The 27,121-nt window shown below is 41.8% G+C and overlaps 1 protein-coding gene across 2 annotated transcripts in view; it reads left to right on the top strand.

The window, feature by feature from the left end:
- Positions 1–27,121, top strand: part of ITPK1 (inositol-tetrakisphosphate 1-kinase) — a 129,804-nt gene that overhangs the window by 86,715 nt on the left and 15,968 nt on the right. The window lies entirely within an intron of this gene.

Raw genomic sequence — 27,121 nt, forward strand, 5'->3', positions numbered from 1 at the left:
AAACCTGCTAGTTTTGGCAGAAAGCCAGATGCACTTTGGGAGGAATAGTTCCACCAGAAAAGCTAGTCAGCTTGGATGCACTTTCCTTGTATTTTGGTTCAGGGAAATGAATTCAACCATAAATTCCTTGTCATTCCATGGATCTGTTCTAGGTACACAGGATTGCAGATGGGGTTTGGTTTGGTTGATTTCTGCTGCCTTTGCAACTCAGAATCCAGAAGGTGTTTTGGGAGCAAAATCTATGCTTACAGTTTATTGCAGTTGTCTTGAATTTTGACAAGTTTTCTATTCAGTTGTTAGGCTGCCACTTAAACTGCTAAATCTTGAAAAGTATTTACCTAGATAGCAGAAGTGCTACAAAACATCAGCTAGGTTTTGTTGTCCTGAGTGTTGTGTCTTCCAACACTGTTCATAATATTTACATATCTTCCCATTTGATGAATTGCTTATGAAATAACAGGCAATTCCATAAGCATGATGCTTCTCCTCAAGGTCCTGTGCTGTGGGAAAGTAAATGTCCTACACACTAGAGCTAGCTGTAACTGCTTTTGGTTTTCAGTATTTTGAAAGAAAATAATGTTAGAAGAGATCAGAAAATATCAGTTTTATTTTCACTGAAGAAAATATCATTTATAATGAACCTGAAAGAGGTTGTGAAGAGAGTCACCATCTTTGAGATTGCAGAATTTGGAGAAGAGGAGAGGAAAAGATGTCTTTTCCTCCCCATCCTTTCCTTACTCCAAAGCTTTCTGGCTCAAGAGTCCTTGGGTCAAAGGTGAGTTGTTCTTTTGGACACCTGTTTGAGTTAAGAGGTATGCTTTATGCTTCACTTAAAGCCCTGCTGCAGGCAGTGTGGCTTGTTTTGAACTTGACATTAAGGACCTGCTATAGCTGTAAACTAGTTGGATGCAAAAGTGAAACACAAACTACTCACATGGACAAGGGACTGGAAAAGTCCCATCTAGGAAGGTCTGTGTGCTTGTCTGCATTAGGTGTGCTGCTTTTCCAGTAAATGACAGCTCTGATGTGGATGCTCTTGCACAACGTCCTGTGTGGGAGGAGGGATGAACTGCACAACTATGTGTGTGCGTGGGTGTTGGGGGAGGGTTACCATTCCAGATGGCAATTGCACCTCTTGCAGGAAATGCTCAGTGGATACAGCTCTTTGCAAGTGCATGCCTGTCCTGAGCCAAGATTGTGCAGCATTTTGCCTCTTCCCTCTTGCCTTACTCCTGAGAGTGATTATTTTTAAGTACACGGTTCTGGATTAAGACAGATCCTTTGTAAACCAGGCTAAAGAAGTGTAACCAGTGCTGTCGTTTGAGTGGTTAGAGAAACTTTCATGTAATTGAGGAGGTGAAACAATTGTAGTTCATGTGTCAAACACAGGGGTAGGTTGCTCTCTGGAGACAAGCATGGATGGAGGACCTTACATGGTTGGTTTGTGAAGACCTGTCAGGTTGGGATTGACCACTGAAGCAGTGGTATCTATCCAAGCTGTTGTTGAGGGAAAAGATAGGGGAAGTGGCTTGGTGAACATTTTGCCAGTTCCCTCATTACCTTTGGGTGGATGCTACCTGGCCCTGTCTAAGTGGTGCAGCAGATTGCTAAACATTTCCCCTTGTATTATGGAGGCTTCATTCTGCTCTTCACTGACTTCCAGCTGGCAGATGGCTCAAGAGCCTGAATACAGTTAGGAATCCCTTCTAATTTCAAATCCAAATTGACCCACAGTCAGATTTACCCACAAAAAGAATCACCACCTTCTTTAACAACATTGATTTCTGTCCACATTGGCCATTTCACCTTTTATTGGAGCCCTGAACATTAGCACACAAAACCCAGCTAATATTGAGACAGAGCTGGGATTCAAAGCATTTATGGGATAAGAATCACATCTAGCCATGCACATACCTCTCTGCATCTGGCAGTACTTGCCTTATCTTTCTTATTTATATCTTTGATTTACCACAGAGATTTTTATCTTTAAGAAAACAAGCCCATCATACTTCTCTAATCCTAAAATCCCTTTCCCCCCCTTCTGTTTTAGGGCTAGGAAAACAAAATTGTCCCCTAAATGTAGTTATACCACATTTTAGGTATTTTTTTAAACCATCTATGTTACTGTGTTGCATCAGATCATTAATGTTTAGTTTAGTTGCGGTGAAAGGAAAAGTTCCTGCCTGGAACTGAAGAGTATAACAAACATATTTCTTATGGAATTTAATTTGTCTTGTCATATGTGGATGGTTTAAATCCCTTGTTCTTCTGTGCTCTCGTGCAGTCTTTATTTTGTGCATTATTTTGTCTGAGAGAATTGCTTGTAATAACTTTCCATACTTGGTTTATTCAGCCTTTTGGTGTAGTTTGTTTTCTTTGAAACCTAAACATAAGTAGGCTTCCTCTTCTCTCTTTTATTTATTTTTTTCCCCCTAAACTTTAAAATAACAACTGAAGTTTCTCCCCAAATATTTTCTGGTTTGTGCTGTGATTTTATTCCGTGCCCCCCCCCCCCCCTCCTTGTATACACCATGTGCTGCAACTTTTAAAGACTAAGGTGTTGATGTTATACTGCAGCTTCTAAAGACTAAGGTGCTGATGTGTAGTTTTAGTGGCTGTAGGGCATGTATTATTAATCTAAAACATGTCCCGTCATAATATTCTTTAGAGCAAGGGTATTGTGGAAGCCAGGAAAGTACAGAGAGAGATTTGAAGTTGCTCAAAGACAAACCTGTAGAACTTGAGTGTGTTGAGTCTTGAAGGGCTTGAACATGTTCCAAGGCTTTCCAATAGTGTGTGGGTAGATATTAATTTCTCTATCACCGTGTTCCTTCATTTCACACCTCTGGCCTTCATCAGCCCTCTTGTTTGATTTGAAACTTCTCTGAGGGAGACAGTACCTCTTATCAGGTGTTTTACACATGCTTGAAATACTCACCTTCCAATGCCACTGTAATAGAAGTGGTCCTATGATGTTAGGGACAAACAGGAAGACTTCCACAGTGCCCACCTAGCTTTTAATCATAGCTGTACACAAAGGAAATGCTTTGAAACTGAACATAATGAAAGCTGAATTCTGAGCTGTGACCTGTTTTCTTTAAACATTCAGGGTTTGTCACAATTTTGAAGCCTGCAGTATCTGATGCTAAAAATATGCTGTGCTGAGCTTCCCACGTGTAGGTGGTTATATAAATCATGCCATAAATAATATTGTTCACTTGATCATTATAGAAGTGTCTTGACGTGCAGTTCCTAAGGTATTTGCTCAAAATTGAGTAGAATGAGAGTTCCTAGACCTATTTTGAGCTTTTTTTTTATAGCATAATTTCAACTGTTTCATGGCTTACTCATTTCCCCAATATCTAGAAAATTCAAAGAGAGATAGGGAGAATTATTCTCAATTTTTTCAATCAACTGTGAAGTGCTGAGGGTTGGTACTGCTCCTTTATGGCTTCAATCCTTAAAAGGGTTTAAGCTAAATATCTTAATAGTCTGTCATTGTGCTGTGAGCATAAGCATAGAGTTGAATGCTTCAGTCCTTTACATTTTGGATTTCACAGCCACTTTGTAGAAATGCTTAGAGCTGAAACACTTAGTATGAAAGTCCTGGTTGTATAGTTATTAGGAGAAGGTGTATTTTGTAACTGGGAAGGAAAAAAGTAGGGATGAACAGATGACCTGTTGGTATGTGAGGCAGAGTTCTTCAGACTTGCAAGATCTGTGCTTTAGTCAGTCCCCTGAATCCAGGTATCTTCACTGAAAAACAAAACACAGCAAACCCCAAAGAGCTACAGAAAAAAAGCCCACACCAGCACACCAAAACAAACAACCAGCACCAATAAAAACCCCCACACAAATGAAAAAAACACCATTCTTCTGGACTGAAATATTCTGGTCACAGAAAAGTCCAAGTGCATTTGAGCTTTTTAAAAAAAAAAAAAAAAATTAAAAAAATATATCAGGAGGGCACAGCACAGGGGAGAAGATTAGTTTATGTGCAGGCTTGTACTAAGCAAACTGAATTGAAGCAAGTGAGAAGGGAGTGAGTGGTGCAGCTAACAGCAGTACTGAAGAGGGGAAGTAGTAAGCGTGCATTAGAAAGTCTTACTGGCATCTCAGGATTGATTTAATTTTTAGAAATGAGCAATCTTTACTTGCACAAATCCCACTTTTGCCTTAGGTTCCTTCTGTCAAGTGATGGATGTCATCTGTGCCCAATCCACCAGTCCCTCAGCCTGATTTGATGACCTTCATATGTCTTGAGTTTATTCCTGCACAACCTGTTTCAAGGTGAAAAACAAGATTGAACTGAGAACTGCAGTGAATTCTATTGCTACAAAGAAATGAAACTGCAGCTTGTTAGACCTATTACTAACAGCCAAACTCTGCAGAACCTAATTCAGACGTTGAGACTGAAGAAAATTACAGTGCACAGAACAGCAAGGCAGGAATGCTCAGACAGCTCTGGAGGAGTGAGACCTGTCTCACATGGCAGGGTAGTTTGGTTTTTTCGTGCCCAGCTCCTTCTGTCCCCAGAAACACCAGCCTGCTCACTCCCTGGGACTCCTGCAGAGCCTTCACTATTCTAGAGAACTGGAGTGGGAAGGAATATATATTGATTTTAAGAAGCAGAAGAATTGCAGTGTTCAGGTTAAAAGTATGCTATTTTCTTAGCGAGTCCCAAATCTCATTTCTGTGCTACACATGAGGTGAGAATTGTGATCTGTAGCTCTGCTTTGAGTTACCCCTGGTCTGGGTGCACTAGGGATAGTTTGTTGTTTTACAAAAGGCAAATGGAAGATTACTAGAATTATTCAGACCATCCTGGTTTACTTCCAGCACTTCTCAGCCAGCTGATTTGATTCTAACTAACATTTGTGGGTCAGATCTGTGAGTTCACTGCCTTTTGATGTGGGATGATGCTGCAGGAGAATTTCGGTTTTCTGACTTTTCATTGTTCTTCTGTTATTTCCTGCCTTTTTCTTTCTGGCTTCATGATCTGTGAATGTGAGATTGAGCAGAGATCCTTTCCAGGAGGTTATTCACCTGTTTCCCTTAAAAAAACAGGGCAGGGAACATGAGTGAGAGAAGGCAAATTCAGAGGAATAGAAAATTCAGGCTATGTAATGGAGCTGCATTGATAATCATGAGAGTAAATTGCTGGTCCTCACACTGATTTTTGAAAGGGATATTGCAAAAGAAGTGAATAATTAAAGTTTGAGCAGCTTTGGGGGTTTTGTGAAGCTATTTAAAACCTAATTATTCAGCAAATTATTTGATAGAACTTAATGCCAGTTATTACAAAGTAGTGAGAGAACAGGTATTTACAAATCAGAATTCTCCTGTCAGGGCATGACCATAGCAGTTACATACTTAGGAGAACAGGCAATGAAAAAAAAGTATTTAAAATAAACTAAATTTTAAAAAAATCCTATCTGTTTTCTTTGTCTGTATCAAATAAAATGCTAAAAAGGGATGCTAAGAGCAAATGAAGCAGTTTTTGGTTGTTTATCCTCAGTTCCAGGTCTTCACTAGTGCTGAAAGCAGCTTTGTGCATTCTGTTCTAACCCTGGTGAAAAGAAAAATGTGGTTAGAGAACATCTGCTCTAGTTCAATAGATGCAAGTATCAAACAAGGTTATTTGTAAGAGAACCTGAGGCCAGCTGAATTTTAGGTTGTACAATGTACAAAACTGGAACATGAATTCCACTGAAGAGTGCTTATTCTTGGAAACAGACAGTATGTCCCAACATGTGAATGCAGATGCCTTACCGACATGCAAAATCTGAGTGTGGAGCTTAACAGACCTTGTTTGCCTTCTAAGTGGCTGGTAGTGTGCGCACATTTCTCCCTTTCCATTTTATTAACTCTTAGTTGTGCCAGGGCCACCCCTGAGGAGGATTTCTGGCCTACTCAGGATCTGCCAGTTTGAAATATTTTAAGTTAATTGCACAGCGAGCTTGAATTGCTGGCGACAGCCACTTTTTCCCACCAAGCTGGGGAGGGAGATCAGTACTTGGTAATGCGATATTGAACAGGGCATAATTACTAGACTTCTGATTTTTAGTCGTTCAGACAGTGGTATTTGTGTCACCATTGCAGAATACTTCTGGCAAACAAGTGCAAGGAGAAGAGATACTATTTAGGCTTCAGATCCCAAAAGTTCCCCAAAGCAGAAAAAACCTAAAGCAGTGATTTTTTCCCTCCCATCCTCATCTGTCAACATCTCCAAAATGGTAGTGTCCTGTTCTTGTCTCTAGAGGTCTTCTCTACTTGATTTGCCTCAAGCAAAGCAGAAAACTCAAGTGTTTCATGTGACATGAGGTGTCCAAGAGACCTGGTGGGACCCCTGGCTAAATGTCTTTCTCCATCTTCTTGTGCTCTCTGTTAAAGTGAGACCAGTGTCAGTGCTGGGCTTTGTTGCCAGAAGGCGGTTGTGGAAATTCAGTACAGATTGTCAGGCAATCAATATGAAATATGCTTAATAAAAAGAGCCCTGGGGATGAAGCATGAAGAAGTTTGCATAATAAAACACTTTCCTTACATTCACTGCTCTCCCTAGCTTACACTCCTCTTTTCTGCTTCACCAGCTACTCTCCAAAAGTACTTGTGGGCCTGTAAGTTTGATTTTCTTGCAAGGGGCAGCCTCTTGGAAGAAGGCTTCCAGAAGAAGGAGAAGAAAAATTAACACTGCTGTGAACTTGGTTTTTACCATTTCAGTGGTGTAATTTAGCTTTCTCCTTTATACTTACTGCTTTTAGGGCTAAATAAATGTCATGCCTTTTAAAAACAGTCTGGAAGAGAGAGGCTGCTTTGTACTTTGAAACAGAATGTGTCTTTAGGGCTAGTTGACATATCCAGAGCTGAGATGGTAAGGTAATTAAAATTAATGATAATTTAGTGTAATGATCCTTGTCCTGCAGGACGACTTCTTTGCACAAAATGAAGTATTGCATATTCTAAAGTCAGTTTGATGTAAGAGAAGAAAGGTCTGTGGGCTGGTGATAGGTCATCAAATGTAGTTCAAATAAACCAGACTGTGTATTGTTTTTTAATTAAGCATAATGTGAAGAGCTGTAGCTAGACTTTGATAGAATGAGTTGAACAGAGAACTGCTGTTCCTAAAACAGGATGGATTTACTATATTTTCTATTGTGTTTACCATGTAAGACACGTCTAGCTGTTGGCTGGGTAAGATGCTATTGAGATGGATCTGCCACTTGTAACAGGGCTTCCTGAAGTTCTGTGGACTGTTCAGTGAATAAGGAGTTGGTTGGATGATCGCATACAAAGGGTAGTGGGGACAGCTTGATGTCCAGGTGGAAAAGGATGACAAGTGGCGTCCTACAGATCTCTGTACTGGGACCAGTGCTGATTGAGTGCCCCCTCAGCAAGTTTGCAGCTGATACTGAGCTGAGTGGTGTGGTTGATAAGGCTGAAGGACAGGATGCCATCCAGAGAGACCTGGACAGGCTAGAGAAGTGGGCTGAGGAGAATATCACATCTGATAGACTTGCATGGTCCAATAAGGCCAAGTGCAAGGTCCTGCCCCTATGTCAGGGCAATCCTCAATATCAATACAGGCTGGGAGATGATGAAATTGGGAACAGCCCTGCAGAAAAGGACATGGGGATGCTGCTGCATGAGAAGCTGGACAACGCACACTCACATCCCAGAGGAGAATTGTGTGGAGTTTCCCTGGGATTCAAACCTGACATGTAGGCAGCTTTCTGAGCTCTTCAAGCTGAGCCCCAAACCAGACCTGTCTACTGCTATGCAGAGCAAATACAGAAAACACCACCCAATCCAGCTACAAAATCTAATTCTTGATTTTAAAGTTAACCAAAAGTTAATTTCCAGCTACATATTATTGTATATGTTCTTAACTGGAATTAATGAGCAGAACATGTATAGCATGGCATTTTTTTGTATTTTAAACAAGGCAAATGGGTTTTGTGGGGTTTTGGGTTGGGCTTGGTTTTGAGGTTTTTGTTGTTGGGTTGGTTGGTTTTGGTTTTGGGTTTTTTGTTTTTTTTTGGGGGGGGTGGGGTGGGGTTGGTTTTTTGTATGAGTTTGCTTTTGTTGTTGTTTCAGGGTAGGGGTATATTTGGGCAATGGAGCGTGTTAAGCAAACTGATTCCCTGCAGGCATCACACTTGAATGCTGTTCCCTGCCTTCATGCATAGTAGTCTTTGAAAACTCACATCTAGACACAATTGTGCATAAAGTCAGAGCCCAGCAAGCACCACCAAATTCTGAGCTGGGCCTGCAGTTCTCTTTTGGGAACAAGAATTTGTTCCCTCTTTCTCAATGCAAGGGTTGGGAGGATTTACAGTCTGAGTTAATTGCACAGGAATTACAGATCATGTCTTTTAAGATGGCCACCTCTGATTAGTTTTCTAAATCACAAAAAAGGAATGTGGTATATTTAATGCTCTCTTCCCTTCATTCTAATACTGCTGAAATGCATTCCCTTATGAACTAAGAAACTTCAAATAAAGAGCTAACTTTTAACGATTTAATAATCTTTTTAGAGCAGTTTCTAGTTCTTAATAACTAGACTTGCTGGTTTAATACACTTTCAAACGGGAGGTAGGGACTTTGTGTAGGAGACTGTGTTCAAAATCTGACCTGCACCAAGGGCTGGGTCTGTTCAACCAAGTAACAAGTGATAAAACAAGAGGAAATTACCTCAAGTTGCTCCAAGGGAAGTCTAGGTTGAGTATTAGGAAAATTTCTTCACTGAAAGGGTTGTTAGGCATTGGAATGGCTTGTCTGGGGAGGTGGTGGAGTCCCCATCATAGGAGCCATTTAAGAGCTGTGTAGAGGTAGTGCTTGGGGATATGGTTTAGTCAGTGATAGCCTAATGTTTGGACTCATGATTCTGTGACCTACCATCATAGTATTCTCTCACACTTTTCCAACTTCTTCCAAACAAATACCTTGGTTTTTTTCAGGATGTGGCTGCTCTAGCCTTACAAGAATTACATAATGACCTGTGGCTCTTCTTTTTCTTCATTTTCTTCTTTTTTTCCCAGAGGTGCCTTTCATTTTTCTTCCTTTATTTTTTACATCCGGATGTTCACGCTTTCTGCGCCTGTACTTCAGCTAAGTTGGGGACCGCCACTGGCCACTTCTCCTGGTGGCTCCTAAGGGAGCTGGGGTTGTTTAGCCTGGAGAAGAGAAGGATCAGGGGTGACCTCATTGCCCTCTACAATTACCTGAAAGGTGGTTGTAGCCAGGAAGGGGTTGGTCTCTTCTCCCAGGCAACCAGCACCAGAACAAGGGGACACAGTCTCAAGCTGCGCCAGGGGAGGTTTAGACTCGAAGTGAGGAGAAAGTTCTTCACTGAGCGAGTCGTTCGTCATTGGAATGGGCTCCCCAGGGAGGTGGTGGAGTCACCGTCCCTGGAGGTGTTCAAGGGGAGATTGGACGTGGCACTTCGTGCCACAGTCTAGTCATGAGGTCTGTGGAGACAGGTTGGACTCGATGATCCTTGGGGTCTCTTCCAACCTTAGTTATACTGTGATACTGTGAAAATTGCCTCTAGCAAGTCTCATAGAGACCAACGACTTCAAGGCAGCCATTTAATGATGGTGGTGAGCACCATCTCCACAAGCTGGGTGAAGCCAAGTAGTTGTTGTTTATGCTCTGTAGTCACTCAGGGTGCATGTCGGAGTCATTATCTGTAGTTGCTCAGGGTGCCCATTGTGGTCACCATTTGTTGTAACAAGGTTCGGCCACCCTAGAGTCACTACAAGAGCAGCTTCCAGGCCTAGATGTTACCAGGCGAAGACGTTTATTACGTTACACAGCAAGGTTATATACTCTTTTAGAAAGCATGTGTGTCACATCTTAATTGGTTATTCTGTACTGGCTTGCGTGTAATAGGTTAAAATAACGAAACAATAGGTTAAAATACAACAGGTTACAATACAATAGGTTAAAATAACAAAACAATATGCCGACACATCCAACCAAATTCTGCCAAGTTTCTCCTTTCAGTTACAAATTGTTTACATTCTTTTCTAAGTCAGAGACTAAGCATAACCTTCTCTAATTCGAGCAAAGGCAAATCTTCCCCTACAGGTGTATTTTGAAACACAACCTGAGTAGCCTAAAGCCCCAAAACAAGCTTAGAGAAGTGTGATGTATTTATTTTTTCCCCTCTCCGAGTCTTGTGCAAATAAATACAAGACCATCTTGTTGCCTGTGCCGTTAAGAGTCTCTACTAAAGACTCAGGATAAGTCTTTTCAGGCAAAATAAGTGATTTTCTATCATAAACTTGCACCGTGATATTTAAATGCTTCACTGCAGCAGCCAGACCCTTCCTTTCCATCCCCAGTGCAGTGTTTTCACTAGCAAAGGATTTGATCAAACTGAAATGCAGAACTCAAAACGTTTTGAAGCAGCTGAGAGGAATACAACGGAGGCCTGTATGAATCAGGAGCTGCATGCTGATGATGAATGGAAACAGCAATATGTTGTTTCGTCTGGTAAATATCAATGTAATAGACGGTAAGCTTAAAACAAAGGCGACATTTTCACTATTCTATACTGCACAGGTAAACCAGGAAACTCAGTGCCACAGGATGTTGTGAAAGCAAATTTGTATGGGTTTGAAAAAGTAATTAGACAGACAGCAGAAAAAACTGAGAACAGATAAACCTTTCACTTGCTTCAATAAGCCCCTGCAGTGGAGTATGATGTGAACCATGTAATTGTAAGCTGTCTGTGGTCTTACACTTTTCCCTAGAAATCTGCTTCTAGCCTTTGCTTCTGCTGATTTGTCCTCTTATGATCAGGTTGCCTCCTTATACTGAGAGGAAAGAAAAAAGAACAATAAGCAAAGACCCAAGGAGTAAACAAAGCAGGAACCTAAAGGACAACTGAAATACAGGGAAACAAAGTGAATACTAGGGAACAGTTTCCATGAGAGCATGTGAATACTTACTCCATCACTACAAATACGCATCTAAGTTCCTGTCCTTTGGAAACATCACAGGGCTCCACAGACGTGGAATGGAACAAAACAGTTCCTGATCCCAGTTAGAAGAGTCTTTTTGGGCTTTTTGAGAGACCACTCTTCTCTTGTGGACTAGGATAAGCCTAAGGACGTAATGAAAGCAGAAACCCATAAGCTGGTTCATGTGGTGTGTTTAATCCTATCATTCCTTCTATTGGTCATACTGTAGTCAGATGGGTATTGAAATAAAAAGCCAGCTGACATCTTTCTAGGCTTCTCTGGTGAATATCTGGAATCAAATGCATTCAAAGTTTTTTTTAAGATGTTGGTGTTGGTGCATGCAGGTTGTACCTGCTGCCTAACGTGGGATGCTTCCTGTGAGGACTCTGTCTTGTGCTGAGGAGCGACTTTTGAAGCATTTCTGGGCTGTGTTCTGAAGAAGTAGTCTGAAATTTGGCTGGCTGCAGTTTAACCCTGGATTTTGTCAGATTTGTGTAAGCCAGAACATAATAACTAAGCTCATGCTGAAGAATACAAGTACTTTTGACATCAAAAACAAAGGTTAAAAATTAAATCAAATTAAAATCCTTAGGTATTTTTTGGGGGGAAAGCCAAAGCAAAATTAGTACAGGGCTGTGCAGAAGTAATCATGATCAGTAACAAATGAAAATCCTTTAAAAATCTCAAGTTGATTGTTAGAAAGATAAATTATTTAATGTGGGCTATGAGACTTCTCTGGGATTTTCTGCTTAGTAGGCTAAACAGAAAGGGGAGAGGAAAGGGAGAGAACTTTATTCATCCTTAACTCTCAAACTCTTGCAAGCAAAATAATTGAATTGCCCAGCTATCAATGATGTGTTTGAATTGCTTCATTCTTCACTGTGCTACTTGAACTTCTCTCCTACTGTGTGCCTTTTGTACAGAAAAATAATTTACTCTTGTCTGAGATAGACTTGCAAAGTATTTATAGGGAAAGGGCTATCGAAGTACACCTATATTACAGAAAATAACCTGAGTGTGTTGGCTAGCTGACAGGACTTACATTTATAGGAGATTCTCTTAATTGGACACACTTACGAAACGGCATTGAGGCAGGGTATTCATTTCGATAACAGACCAGTGAGCATTGCCAAAATGAATGTAGCTACTGTTCCATACTGTACAGAGCAAGGGTCATTGGAATAAAATATGTATTTATATATTTAATATTCCTGGTGGTGGCATCTTCAGACCCCGCTGGGACTTATTTACACAGTATATTGACAGGTTCTGTATTCAGTTGTGGGTACTATATTCCACATATGAAGACAGTTAAATGATTTAAGCACAGGTCTGAGAATTTCCAATGCAGCAATTTAAATTGGAAATAAAAGATGCCACAACCTGTGGTTTCCCACAAGGGGATTATTATTTCCCCCCCCACACTTTCTCATTTCTACAGTACAATAGATTCCTCTTCCTGTGGAGACGATACAAGGAGCGCTCAGGGCACTTCCTCCTCTTGTTCTGCTGAAACTAAGGGTTTCCTGAGGACAGTTGTGTAGTCCTGCCTGTTTTCAGGTCCTGTCTGCCTCTGACACCTGGTACACTTTTGGAAACAAAATATCACTCCAGCTCTTGGAGTGAGAATCCTCCTGTAACTGGCAGCATGTTGTAGTTTGGCAGGGAATGAATGGTTTTCTGAAATCACCTACACAAGTCTCCTATGCCTAACTACGGCTGCTGCAGTCAGTGCATAAATGTGACTGATGGACTTGCTGGAATGAAACAAACGCAGGTACTGCCCGGGGTTGGTGTCCTTGTTTGGTATACATAGCATTCCTTCACAAGTGCTTTCCCCTTCTTTCTAAGCTGAACTCAGCAACACCCTCCTCCACATTGCATCTCGGAGAGAAGCTGCTGAGGTCAGGTTTTGAAAGCTGTTGCTCACGAGACAGAAGTTACATGCCTCCTGCTTTTTAGCAAAGTGCTGATTTTTGCAGCACTCTGTCTACAGTGGCCTGTTGTCTTCTGATGTGAAGAAATTACCCAGAAAAGCTGTATGCGCTCTGGTTTGCTGCTTAACACATGACATGTAGGTTTCTCCTAACAATGGGTGCTAGTACTGGTCTCGAGGAAGAAGAAAGAAAGTTAAAATGTTCTTGTCAGCGCAAATCCAGGGTCTCAGAAGTTCTGTGCTTGCATAATCTCATCTTTCCTAATATGAGGTCAGGTCAGGAAAAGCAACCTCCCCACCCCAGCAAACTGATAGCTTGTACAGCATGTGTCCTGCTTGTTTCTAAAGTGCTTTGAGCACTGACGTGCAAATTCTCATGTGTTAGAGGCTGCACAAGCTGAGCACATTTGGGTACCTATGTGGTGCTAGTGGCACAGTTGTGATTACATGAAATCACCTATAAGTGCAAAGGTCAAAAGGCAATCTTTAATAGTCATGGCAATGTGAGAACATAAAGTTGAAATCAAACAAATGGACAAGGATTTGAACAGCCAGACAAGTGAGGAAATCTCATACGAAGCTTGAGCTATGTGTCTGTGTTACAGAGTGGTTTACGTTGGAAGGGCCCTTAAAGATGCCTAGTTCCTACCTTCCTGCCATGGGCAGGGATACCTGCTACTAGATCAGGTTGCTTAAAGCATCATCCAGCCTGGCCTGGAACACTTCCAGGGAAGGGGTGTCTACGTATCTTTGCAAATCCTGATGTTATTTAGGATCATATTTTGCATTGCTGGAATGAATTAAAATGGTTTGTACTTTCCGTGCTGGTTGTAGATTTATAAACTTTTCCACTGCACTGTCTTACTTCAGTATTTGTTTCCTTTCTCAACAAACACCATTCAGCAATTGCATTGCAAGTGACTGATGGCTCAGAACAGACTCAGGAACTGGTAAATTCTTGGCTCAGGTGCAGTCAGGCACAAAACACCATGTCTTTCATGCCTGTCTGCAGGCTGTCTCTTGAGGAGTCCTTCTAGGGTTTTGTCTCATGTTTTCACTGTCCGTAATTTGGAGTAGTGACAAGTGCTCCCTTTGTGAAAAAAGGAAAGGTCTCCAAATGTGGAATGCTGTATAAGGCTGTGGGAGAACTTCTGGTACACCCTGAGCCAGTGCCAGCTGCTGAAACCCATCATTGCTTTGGTCAGTTCACTGAAGGACTGCTTCATCTTCCTGACCCTAAAATGAAACCCCCCATTGGATACCCCAGGGAGACTGGAAGAATCCTTGATGCATGTGGAATGGTGCATTTCAAAAGGTTTGTGTAAAGGAAATGTACATCAGTGACATGAACCACAAGTATTTTCTATGAGCATTCTTTCCTCTGTATTTTAGCTAGTAGAAAAGTTTCATCTTGGTATTTACTCTGTGGTGGTTTTGCTGATAATTGCAACTGCAAGCTAATTGTTTTCATCTACTAGAACACAGATTAGTAAAGTTTTGACTGAAAGACATGACTGCATGTCTCAGAAATCTAATTGCCCTTGAAGCATGTAGCTTTCCCAGGCATGCAGACACGTTCCTTGTTTTGGAAGTGCTGTTTGAATATCTTCTGTCGCCCTGATTTTCATACAGTGTTTTCAGTCTGTCAAACGGTAAATGAGTACCCAGATTCCCAAAGCCTGGAAAAAGGTCATTAAATAGATCAGACAGAAAGGAAATAGCATGTCTACTAAATCAAAGATATTTTATACAAACCATGATGGGTCATGCTGAGAGCTGTCTAGCTTCTTAAGCTTTGCAATGTTTCTCTTCTTGAAAATTAGCCAAGAATTTAGCTTTCCATAACTTTCTAATCCACCTACACAGCAGAGTTCAGATCCTGCAACTGGTATGGTACAAGCCCAGCATTCTTCTGACTGGGTAGTCTTTAATTCTTCTTTGATTACAACATAATTAAGAATAGGGTTTAGCCTGCAATTTTACCTGTGCTGTTAGCAACTTCTAAGTTGTTTTGTGCAGGCTATGTCACATGTAGAGCATATGATTTCAACATACCTTTGCAGTGTTATTGCAAAAAGTGGGTTAGAAAATAGTCAGTGGGTACAAATGAGGTACTCTATGTCTTTGCCACTATTTACTTCTCAAATAAGTGCTTTTCCTGAAGATGTAGGATGTTCCTTTTCCTTCGAGAAAGCATCTGGTGAAAACTGAGAATTTACACTGAACAGAAGGGGAACTTCCATCAACATGTATTCTAAGCTTCAAAGTATGGTGGTGTTTTCTAAATAGTTGTGTGTGTGTGGCTCAAGGCATCTTCCAGAGGCTCTCTCTCTCAGTCACTGCCATTCATTTGGTCACTGGCTGTTGTGAAAGGGGAAATCCTTATTTCATTACAAGCTGATTGGGCTCACAGCCCTCTTTGTATTGAGTAGGTAAGGGGTGAATATGATACAATCTTCTAGGAGTCTCTGTCCCCTACATTGCTTGATGTAGGTGAAGTGTATCTGAGGAATTGTGGGCAGTTGACCACAAAGGGCTTCTATGTGGCTCCCCGCACGCTCAGCACCCGTTGTCTTAGTGATCCAGTCTGCAACTCCATTCTTTCACGATACTTGAGGGGGGATGTCAAAGAAAAGTAGTATACTCAGTACATTTGGTCCTTATGTCAGCAGATGGGAACTACTTGCAGAAGCCAGTACAACTCATCCAGCCTAGTGCAATACAAGGAGATCTACAAAAAAATTGTTCTCCTCACTGCATGAGTCTAAACAGTTAGGCAAGAGCAAGAGTTGTAATCTAGGGCTAAGAAGCAGCAGCAACCCTATGCTGTGGAGCCCAAGACAAAATGAAAGATATACCTACAGTTAGGTGGACCGGGACAGTATTTGTACTCCCCTTTAAACAAGTAAAATTGTACTACTAGAAGCTGATCTTTGCCTAAATGGAGAATGTGATTCAGGAGACTATTTGTCCTGGCCAGTGTTGCTAGGTAAAAACTGAGGAAATCAGCCAGAAATTCTCTGTCCTTTTTCAGGGCACTTCTGCATGTAGACATCTCCTCCACTCATGCTGTCTTACTTCTTTGAGAGGAGACGGTAGCAAGGTCATGAATTAAGAGTCAGTGTAGTATCTGGAGCCAGAAAATTAGCTGTATTTCTTTGTGTATTCAGACCATACAGGTCTGCATTGTTCTCTGCAAGACAGGAGTGCACATTTCAGGAAAACAGGAAGATTGCATTGCAGCAGCAGTTCATGGGAAGGTAATTTTCTGGCAGTAAAGGGCAGTTAATTGCACATGACACTATCTAGCTAAAATTGCATGTGTGTTCAGTACTGAGACTGCATGTGTGTTCAGTGGGCAGAGACAGGTACATCCAGAAGTGATTCATCTTAAACTATTGAATGTATAAGGTAAATCAGTTTCCATATGTGCCTGTTTCCACCAAGTACTCTGCTACACAGGCAGCTCAAACGACAAGTTGGCTGGAGTTAAGTGAGATGAATTTCCCCTTCTGTCACAGTTATCTGTTGGGACATGTCTTCTGGAAGCTCACAGCCACACTCAGGATGCTGCTGTCACAGGACACCTGGCTCTCGGTGGAGTTGTCCTTTTCCTCACTGCCTTTTTATTACTCTTTCTCCTGCCTAAGTGTTACTGGAGGGGATCAAATGCTGGACTTGCTGTTTTGAAGTATTGAGGTTTTCAAGGAGTAAGAAGCTCCTAGCTGCCTGTCACGCTCAATATTAAACCAGGGACTCTGACATTGATTCCACTGAAGATGGTGCCAAATAGCCACCCTCGCAGTGTAAGAGAAAATAGGAGATAGAAAACATTTTTTGTGGATACTCTACAGGGCTGGCATCTGGGCAGATGATATCCACAGAAATTTCAAGTTTGGATACATGCCCCTTCCAATTTTGTGGCCACCACCTTTCCTTCATGGTGCCAGACAGAGTCCTGGTGCACAGGATTTCCTCTTTGCAGCATGTCAGCAGCCTGGAAATAGTGTCAGCTCCCTAAAACAACAAGGCTCTGATGTAGTGGGTAAGGGCTGCTGGCCCTTGCCTCCCCAGAGCTTCTCAGAGGTGTTGCACAGTGTTTTGATCATCTGGGATTTGGTGTGGGAATGCTGTTCCCTTTGATATCTACCCAGAGTGTTTTGCAATTGTTTAGGGAAAAAAAATCAGCTATCTGAAGACTTTTTAAAAGACTAAAGTAAGCCAATGTAAACAAAGTGGTGTGTGTGCGTTCCGTTGCTGTAGTTGTACTAACATAACAGAAGAACGTACACTGACAAAGCTTTCCCACATAGATGGGTCTTTGTGTTGTGTTGGTTTGGGTTTTTTTCCATCTAGTGTTTAAAATACACGGGGCTCATTTTCCTCAGATGTTTTTCTTCTCATCGCTTTTGGAGTGTGCCCTATCCACCTCACTGTCAGCTGGATGGGGTGCTTGGTGCCATGGTTTAGTTGATCAGATAGTGTTGGATGATAGGTTGGACTCTATGATCTCAAAGGTCTCTTCCAACCTGGTCTATTCTATTCTAATCATCAAATCACACCAGTCCCTGTAGTGGACAGCAGCCTTGGTTGGTGCCCTGTATTCTGGTTAAGCCATCACAAAGAAGTGCAGAACAGAATCCTTCAAAGCCAGAGTAGTGTTTCACAGTTACATTTTTCTTAAGTGTCTCAGGATTGTCTGCAAGTTGTCTTTTAAGATCTTCATTTGAAAATAGAAAATGTTTCTTAATTAAAAAAACCTGTTCATTTGGTGGTGGTCCTTCCACCTCCCAAGGTACAGGGACTAAACAATGAGTATGTAGAAGGTAAAAGTACCCTGTGTATTAGAGAAGTTTGCTAACCTGTGCAAAGCCAGTGTTGGGGCAGGGCATTACCTTCTTGATTCCCAGGTGTTGCACATAAACTTGGGACCGCTGGCCATTTGCATGTGTTCTTGATTTGATATTTAGGTCCTTTCTGTTTCTCTAGCCTTGTTTAAACATACCTTTGTTTCAGGTTAAACAGTTGTTACTGAAGTACCAGTAAAATGCAGCAAAAATTCATGCTCTTGTATAGTTGTGTTATGGGAAGCTGCTTTGCATAATGAAACTCAAATGAAACCAATGGTTGTTAAGTCTCTGGAAAATTCTCTTGACCTCACAGCATAGAGGAGGAATGACAACATAGGTGACTGGAGATGCTAAGCCACAGGGCTTGCTGTCATCCCTGCTCATCAGTCTAGCAGCAGTGATATGCCTTATTAGTTGGTGTTATCTCAAGGTTTTACAAATCTGTATATGATCTCTTGCATTTCACTGTACGTTCACATACGTGTGAGTTGGTAAAGTAATAAAAGGCAGGCAGTTATTCACGTTTTCCCTGTCATTGGTTGCATGGTCCGGAACAGGAGCTAAAAATGCTGTTCTTACCTGGCTTGAGCTGGGGCACAGCTGCTGCAGGGGTCTTGCTGTAATACAGTGGCTTGATCTGCAAATTAGTGGATACTGTCAGAGCCCCTTCCGGCATGGCCCTGAGATGCCTTTCTACCTCAAAGTAAGTTTTGTCACTCTGCTCCTTGTGGGCTGCTGCTTTGCCTCTGACCCAGCACATATAGATCGGAAGGGGTATTTACTGAAAGCGTGGGACATGCATTGTGTAGTCTCTTCCTGGATTTAGCTTCCAAAAGCTCATTAAACTGATCTGGTTAAGGGCCATCAACCCTCTTAGATTAGAGTTATAAAGAGCTTCAGTGGACTCTACTCTTCTGGGTACTCTGATGTCTGCAGATGAGTTCTCATGGGCAAGAAATTGCTGCCTGTGTCGTGTCCATCATCATGACCCCTGCCATAAATATACTCACCGGTGTTCCTCCTTTTTATTAGACAACATACTTAGTGTAAGACAGAAAGGCTGCTTCTTCAACAGAGAGGAAGTAACTCACATGAGTGAGGAGAGTTACATGAAATTAAAATCAGTAGGGAGCTCAGCACTGGGCCTTCAAGGCTTACCTTAGATTCCTGGGTATAATTAATATCCTGCTCCTTGAGCAAACTGGTGATGTGCTGTGAATTTCTCCTGTGCATCAGCTGATTACGAAGAGCCTTGGTGCAATATTATCTGTGCAAGCACATGAGGATCCTGGTGCTCACACCTTTCCTTCAAGCTCTTAACACATAGTGTATAGCAATAAAATTGCAGCAAATTTGGTGCTCTTTAGCCATTTTCAAGCTGTATGCGTTTATACAGGGAAATGCAGACCACTGTCTGTTGCTCTCACCCACTACTTGGCAGGGCTAGGCTAATGGATGGACTTGATCTTAAAGGGTTTTCCAACCTAATTAATTCTATGATATTTAGGCCAGGGTGATGCAAACCAGCATCCTGCTGGCACCCATCTTGAAGATGTGTAGTTTGCAGATGGGAATTTAGCTTGGAATTGTTTTGTACTAGTCTTAAGTAGTTTTTAGCTCAGTATTTGGGAGAGGAAACATGAAATAAGCTGCATTTGGACCATTAGATACCTCTTATATTTCAGAGGAGGGAGTTGTATTTGGACACTGGCTCTTGGTTCTGAGACTTATTTCTCATTATGTGTGCTAGGATAGTCTATATTGGTAAGAGTACTGAAGTCAGAGATTTCTCTTGCTTCAGAATAAAAATTCTGTCATTCCTGTATCCAACATATGAAGCAGGAGATACAAATTACTGTTTAGAGACAGCTGAGTTGGTTTTAATCAGAGTTCTGGTATTCACCTGAAGTTTGCATTTTAATATTGAATAAATACACAAAGCAGATCTTTCTTCTGTGAAACTCCACAGGCATTTCCAGATATTAATACTTCCAGTGCCAGGATTTTAGTAGAACATTATTGGGTTAAAAATGAAGATAAAGTCTTCTTTGAGCTTCCCAAACAATCCCTTTCACTTTGTTCTTTGATGAAGAAAGTGGCTTTCATTCTTTTTGTAATGTTGGAAACACTTCAGCCTGTAAAATGATTCCCCAGGTTTTGGTACGGCTTCAGTGCTCTAAAAAATAGTTGCCTTTTCAACAAAAGCTGTTCCAGCAGGTTTTCTCCACCCTTTGTCATTACTTATGAGAGAGTTTTGCCCAACATTCTTGTTCATGCAAAGTCTAAGCACCACCAGAAGGTTTATTTCCTTCTGGAAAGTTGCTTCATGTGCCTTCCTTTTTTGTGATCAGGTGTACCAGAGTGCGTCCATAAGAGCCTTGGCATGTGATGTTACTGCAAACCAGCGAAACAGGATGAAGGGAAGTTAGTAGATAGTCCAGTCTTTTGGATAATCCAGTCAAAATGCAGGAAGCAGGCTTTAGTTTTTGTGTACCTAGACAAAATACTGCATTTTTCAAACACCTAAAGTCATGTGTTTTAACAACTGTGGGATATTGGAGAAGAGTTGTGCTTGTTTTTTTTAAATGCAGCTGCAGATCTTCCTGTGCCTTATACTTGCTAGGTGGTAGTGAGTAGCTGCTCTTATGCACTGAAAAATGAGGCTGTTCGATGATGAGCACACATCTCCCAGCCTTTACTCTGTCTCTTGAAGGAGATGATCTTTCACCTCTTATTACCTTTCCATGAGCTTGCCATACCAGGCTGTGTCAATGAACACATTCCAAAGCAGGTCTGCTTCAACTGAAGGCATGTCTGTAGTTGTACTCCTCTACTGCCAATTTTCTGTGAAGTTCCATCACCATGAGTAAGCTGAGTGCTTGTTTGCAAAACCTGCCTCTTTCAGCCTGAGCACCCAAGAGATGGGATGAATCCTTTCCTTGAGAATCAGAAAGGAGCATCCTGCTCACTGAGGAAAGTGAGCATGAGATGAATGTCTAGATCTAAAAGGTAAGGGATGATCCTGTAAAGACCATAGCGTTGTGAAATGGTTGTCTCTGAAGAAGAGTTCAGCTGGGGGTAAAAACTTCATCAGGTTGGCTTTACTTGGACTTTTGCCTTTATTTCTTCTTTATCTTTTATAATTTCTCTTCATTAGGTTCAAACCCTGTAATTAGCACTCCTAAATTGCATGGACATGGCAAGTTACTGGGAATTTTTTGTAGTAATTATTTATATTCAGTATGCGATTTCCTCACTCGCTGCCCAGATGCTTCAAAATCACTACTTTATTAGAAATGAAGAATGTTGCTCTGCAGGTGTTCCATTTAACATACATATTCAGTGCACAATTCCTTATATGTCAAATTAGGGTAAGGTTAAAATCATGCCCTCAATGCTGAGTCTGCTCTGCCCTCTTGTGTCTTTGGAATGTGCTGCCAAATGCTCCCCAGACACGACTGCTTTGTCACAAGAACTGCAATTTCCCTGCACCACAGATTTGAGAGTAAGAGACAAACACACAGGTACTCAGATATGGGTTGATTTTTTTTAGATTTGAACTAAATCTGTTCTGCCAATATTTCTCATGCACACATGTGTTTGAGGGCAAGGGAAAACAACAGCGCAGAATGTGCTAAAATAAACCTGATTGAACACTGTAAGCTTGTGGGGTTTATGAATAAAGTTTTTTATGAGGTTTCAACTGAAAATATACCTACTAGAGAAATGATTAAGGAAGGGGTTCTTGCAGGTAGTAGAGACTGGTGGCTGTGGATTAGCCTAACTTGGGTGACTCATTGATGTACCAGCTTTTGACCTTAGCAGAAGCGACAATCCAAAGCTGTGATGAGTTTACAATATGTGGATGGATTCTGAAGGCCAAAAAAAACCCCAGTCATGCAATGGTTTAAAGTAAGAGATGTTCAAGATAAGATTCAGCTACGTGCTGAAAAAAGAAAAGAAAAGAAAAGAAAAAAAAAACCTGAACAAACAAAAAACCCCAACCAAACACAACCCCCTGCCAGCCCCTTTGTGTGACTGGTTGTGCTTTTGCTTGAAAATTAACTTGAGGGGTGAGCTGGAAGTTCAGATTTCCTCTCCTGATTGTATTAGGTGAAAAAGATGCTGGCCTGGCAGTGCATCCTCTCTGTCCCCCCAGGAGCAGGGTGTATCAGTGCAAGCTTGTGGAAGCTACAGTGAAGCACAGTCTACTGAAAATATATTTGTTTTTAAAGAGGCTTAAGTGTTTTCAGATCACAGAGCCAACAATTCTTTTAAAGAGTGCTTTTTTCCATCAAAGTAGGAAGTGTAGAGTTTGATACAGCCTGCTGTAAATCTTTCAGCAGACATAAGGCTTAACATTGGCTCTGTGAGCTTTGGATGATGACTGACCTGAGCCAGTCCTGATTTTGTCATGGATGTTTTTCTCCTTATCTCAAGAGTGTTTACAGCAGAGACCAGCACTTTTCAGGAGCAGCTTTCTCATTTCTTTGCGTGGAGTGTTGTACAATATGGAGGTTGTACACTCTGTTTCTTCAGGAATAATCCTTTCCAGCCACAGAGAGCAACTTGGGTACAAGCTGTGCTCTATTTGAAATTGCTATACATAATTAGGGGATCACACAATTGTGTGCTTTGGGCCAAATTTGTTGCACACCTGGAGGATTCCAGGCCTCCTCCTGTGCTCCTTTGACAAACTGTTCTCCCTCTACCTGTTTCAGAAATTCACTGTACTTCCCTTCTCCTCAGCATGCCCCCCTCATTTGCTGCTCCTGCTGCCCTCTTTGTGTAAACAGAGACGATGCCACTAATGAGACAATACTGAGGCTGCTCAGAAGATAGGTTATTCTTGAGTAAACACCTCTTGGTTTTTGTTTTTCTGGTAATACTCTCAGCTTCACTGAAGCTTCAAACAGCTGTTGTAATGACCCCAGTAGCATCAAAAAGTCTTTTTCCTGAAACTCCTTAAACTTCATAAAGTAGCAAAGCCTTCTCCCCACTTTGCAAATGGGAACTCAGAGATAGGATGTGTTTGGTGATTAGGTAATGGTCCTGTCTCAAGAGTTTGGTATAGCTGAGAATAAATATTTGGTTTTCAGCCTGTCTGCTTCCTAATTTATAGATTAGTAGTGAAAAATAGTGAATTACGAGGTAGGGAAACATGCTGAGACTGTAAACCTGAACTTTAGTAGGGCAGTGGCATTCTCATGCCTTTCTTTTTTTCTTTTCCCCTGACCACAAGTTTTACGCTTTCCTCACAGAAGACCATGAACTCTCTTTCAAAACTCCTATTCTGAAGACAAGGAAATGCAGTTTGTTGATCTATGAATGCAGAACATTGGACCTGCAATTCATTATTTGTCATCTTACCCTTCAAGCGTCATAAGGATGAAAGAAATCTGAATAGGAAACTGTTTTCTGTTTATTCTGCTGTTATGGTTTATTGTTTTCCCCACAGTGATCCATAGCCAGGTACTGATTGTCTTGTACAGCCCCACAGTGGAATAACTATGTATTGCTCTTATTATTTGTTCTGTTTTGCCTACCTGCTGAATGGTGAGGGTGTGTGCTCAGTGTTGGGTTTCTTGTGCCTTCTGAGGCTTTGGGTATTCTGTAACTGTTTAGCTGTCTGTCTGCAGGCCACCATTGGTGCTTGTGCCCTGAGTAGAGACGCACTTCTCAACATCTCTTACTAAAGCAAAAGCATAAAGACTTCCACCAATTCTCACTGCCAGAAAACTGTTTTTCCCCAGCCACTGTTTAGTCTGCATCTTCCCAGTCTTCACATTCCATTGCTTCTGTGAGCGCTGCTAAACTTATCTGGAATAATTCCCTCCTTGACACCAACACACTGGTTTGACTGCTCTTTCACCCCTCCCTTGCTGGTTTGCTGTATTACTTGTCCTGTAAGCTGGCCTTCACCAGTCATGTTTTCCACCTTCATAAATGTGTTGTTGCTCCATGGCAGTGGAGCAGTGCCCTGACAAAGCTCACCCCAGAGCAGGACGTGCCTGAGCTGACGGCACTGATACTGTGCAGAGGGGGACAACCTGTTTTGTTAGTGCCAATTTCTCTGCTGCCTTGAGAATTCCCACTGCAAATGCTCCCTGTGATTCCCAGCTGTGATCTCCATTCAGAGGTGATGGGGAGATAAAGTGTAGGTAGCAGTGGAAGAAATGAGAGTTGAACAAAAAGACCAGTAGATAGTAGAAACAGGGGATGGGGTGAGAAAAGATGCAGAAAGGAAAAAATTGGAGAGAGGGAGCTCCCTATGAGATCATGTAATCTTAAAGAAAAGGGATAATTTAAGGAAAATATGGAAAGCAGACACCACAAAGTGAGTGCCAAAGCATACAATGAAAGTTGGGACAGAGACAAGGGAGGAACACAGGGACAGCGTTTTTACTTTAAAGTGTAATTACGATGTGTTGATTCTAACAACAAAAACCCTACTGATACTTCTGGTACTTGTCTGAAGCGAGACCTCAACCCTCTCTTGATCTGAAGAGTCATACCTTGTTGCTCTTAAATTTGGCAGTTCTGGGCTTGACATGGTCCACCTGGAGTCCTGGCTGTATTTCAGAGGCAGATCTCTGGAGAGACCACCAGGCATTTAGAAGAACTACCACTTTCTAAGTGTGCCCTATAAAAATGTGCAGTCTCTTACATCACAGCAGTCCTTTCACTAATGGGGTGATTTTTCCTGCTGTTTCCTTCAGTTCAATAATGGCTGCCTGAAGATAGGTTTAGTAGTTATGGTTACCTGCTTATTGTGTAATTCAGTGATGTTCCCAAAGGCAGTGGGGAAAAGCCTGAGGTTTAGTTTCAGATTCAAAGTTGAAGGCATAGCAATTGCATTTGTAATAATCGCTTGGGAACGAAGGACACTAGTTTGTAGCCAAGGGTGGAAGAATGGGCAGAGTCTTCTCCAAACCTGCTGTTTTAGACAAAGCCTCTTCAGTCAGCAGCATCCCAATGCATTGCTCAGAGCTGATGGTAGAAGAGCAACAGTGTCAGCTCCTTGCACAGGTTCTGGCTTGTATCAGCTCTGTGTCCTGGCACACGCAGAGTAATTTCTGCTAGCGGTGCACAGCTAATGCTGCTGGGCGGGGGGGAGGGGGCATGCCATGGCTGTAGCCTCATACTAATAGTTCTCTGGCAGCTTCTACAGAAGTGCTTCATCCACACTAAGGCTTTCTAGTGCAGAGAACATTGTGTGGTTTTAGACTGGAGGGTTAGGCTGTAGTGTCAATGTGAAGTGTCAGCAGTGGGGCCAGACTCATGTCCCTCATAGAATGGTAGGGATTGGAAAGGATATCTGGAGATCGTTGAGTCCAGCACCCCTGCTAACACAAGAAGGCTTAGACCAGGTTGCACAGGAATGCATCCAGGTGGGTTTTGAAAGTCTCCAGGAAAGAAGACTCTACAACCTCTCACAATTACAGAATGATAGGGGCTGGAAGTGATCTCTGGAGAACATCTAGTCCAACCCCTCAGCCAGAAAAGTTTCATTTAGAGCAGGTTGCACAGAATGGCATCCAGACTGTTTCAGTGCTCCATCACCCTGAAAGTAAAGTTTCTGCTTACGTTCACGTGATCTCACCTCTAGACTGCTAAGTTTGTTTGTATATTTGTTGCTTTCCATTTTGGCAATGATTTGTCATGGTGACTGGTTGTTACTGGTTTGTGTGAAGAAGCAGTGACAGTGGCCAAGGGTCCAGCACCTGACTGCAGCTTAGTAGGATCATACAAAAAACAGCTTACCTCTGGAGGAGGAGAGTGGAGTGTTCAATGTACCAGTGAATGCCTGTTTGCACTTTGTGGGTTGTATGGTGTGGTTCCATGATATACTGAACCTCAGCCACTGAATTAGGTCTCTCCTGGACCTCAGTGCGGAGAATGCTGAGGCTGCTGTCATTCTGGTAGCTTGGTGATGGAAGGAAAGCTTCAGCATGCATTTGCCACCACTGGCAGCTGAAGGACTTTTTTCTAAACCTACAGCTACCTTCAAAATTGCAGTGTGTGTGATTAGAGCAGCAGCTTTCTAGGTATAGGCCATACTGAAATCTTGTGTTAAGTAAGGATTTTTTTGTTTTTAGGTCTGGTTGTGAATTAATGGTCTGTTTTAGAGGCTTCACTGGGCTGGAAGTACCTTCATGGTAAAGAAAAGGCCAGTGTTGTGCAAAGTCAGCAGGAGCATTTTGAGATGCTAAGAGTCTTCTCTGCTGCTTTTTGTTGATGCAGGTGGTCTTTTCTAAATTACTGTTGGCCCTTTCCTTCATCTCCCCATGCAAGTGGCATGTAATCATCAGAAAAGCTGAATCCTCCCTGTCTCCTGTTCCTGTTTGCATGGGAGAGAAACGGAGGGAAGTGAGATGGAACCATACACGCTCTGCATCTGCACTCTGAAAGCAGAGTTAATTGTGTGCCTTAAGCCTGGGTGGGAGAGCTGCCAAGCCAAAGTTGTTCCCAAGTATCTGTAAACTAAATCTAATTCCTTAAATCCAACTAAGGAACTTTCACTTTGGCAAAGGCTTGTAAATATTACAGTACCTGTCACTTTTGGATGTGGCTTTCTGTTTTCATAGCAGCAAATTGAAAGCTTTGAAGTCTGGGATGTTTTGTTTAGCTTTGTAGAAGCTGACCTCAAAGCATCGATCTTTCTGCTCCTTTTGGAATGTATGAAAATAGTCTTTTCTTTTTGCAGTAAATTTTTGCTTGCAACAGTATTGCTAATGGCCAAAGTTATCTGATGTTTTCAGATCACTGAAGCACATACTGAAATAGCTATACCAAAACATAGAATTTTGCCTCTCTTCAATTCAATTTTCTCTTCTGTGTTAGGGAACACATATAATTAAGTATATGCAGCATACTCATGAGATATAGTGAAGTGAAAGTATTAATCTAAACAATGCTTATAAAGTGTTTTCTGGATGCATGGCTCTCTGAGAGTATATATTTTTGATAGGGATTTAATTTAAATGTAACTTTCCAGTTTCTGCACCATCTGCACAGTGTGCCTCCACCTGTTGTATTCTCTGCCCTCACTATGATAGATGTGGATGGTAATAACAGTCATGTTCTATTTGTTTTCAAGGCAAGTTGCTGGTTGTTTTAGATCTGTGACTTGAGTTTACCAGACACAGTTGCTCCTGTCATTTGTTCTGGTCTCCTGTTGCTTCATGGGGGAAGATGTCACACTGTTTCTTTTAAAATAAGTCTTAGAAGTGAATTGTGGCAGACCCATTCTGAATTGCAGTTCAGTACTGCACAGCTAATGACTTACAATAAAGTTAACCTGGCCATGCCTGAAACATCATGGAGACAGTACTTGTAAGACTGTTCTCACTGAGGAGTTAAGTTTG

The sequence above is a fragment of the Dryobates pubescens genome, chromosome 5 (assembly GCF_014839835.1).
Source record: "Dryobates pubescens isolate bDryPub1 chromosome 5, bDryPub1.pri, whole genome shotgun sequence".
NCBI classification, from domain to species: Eukaryota; Metazoa; Chordata; class Aves; order Piciformes; family Picidae; genus Dryobates; species Dryobates pubescens.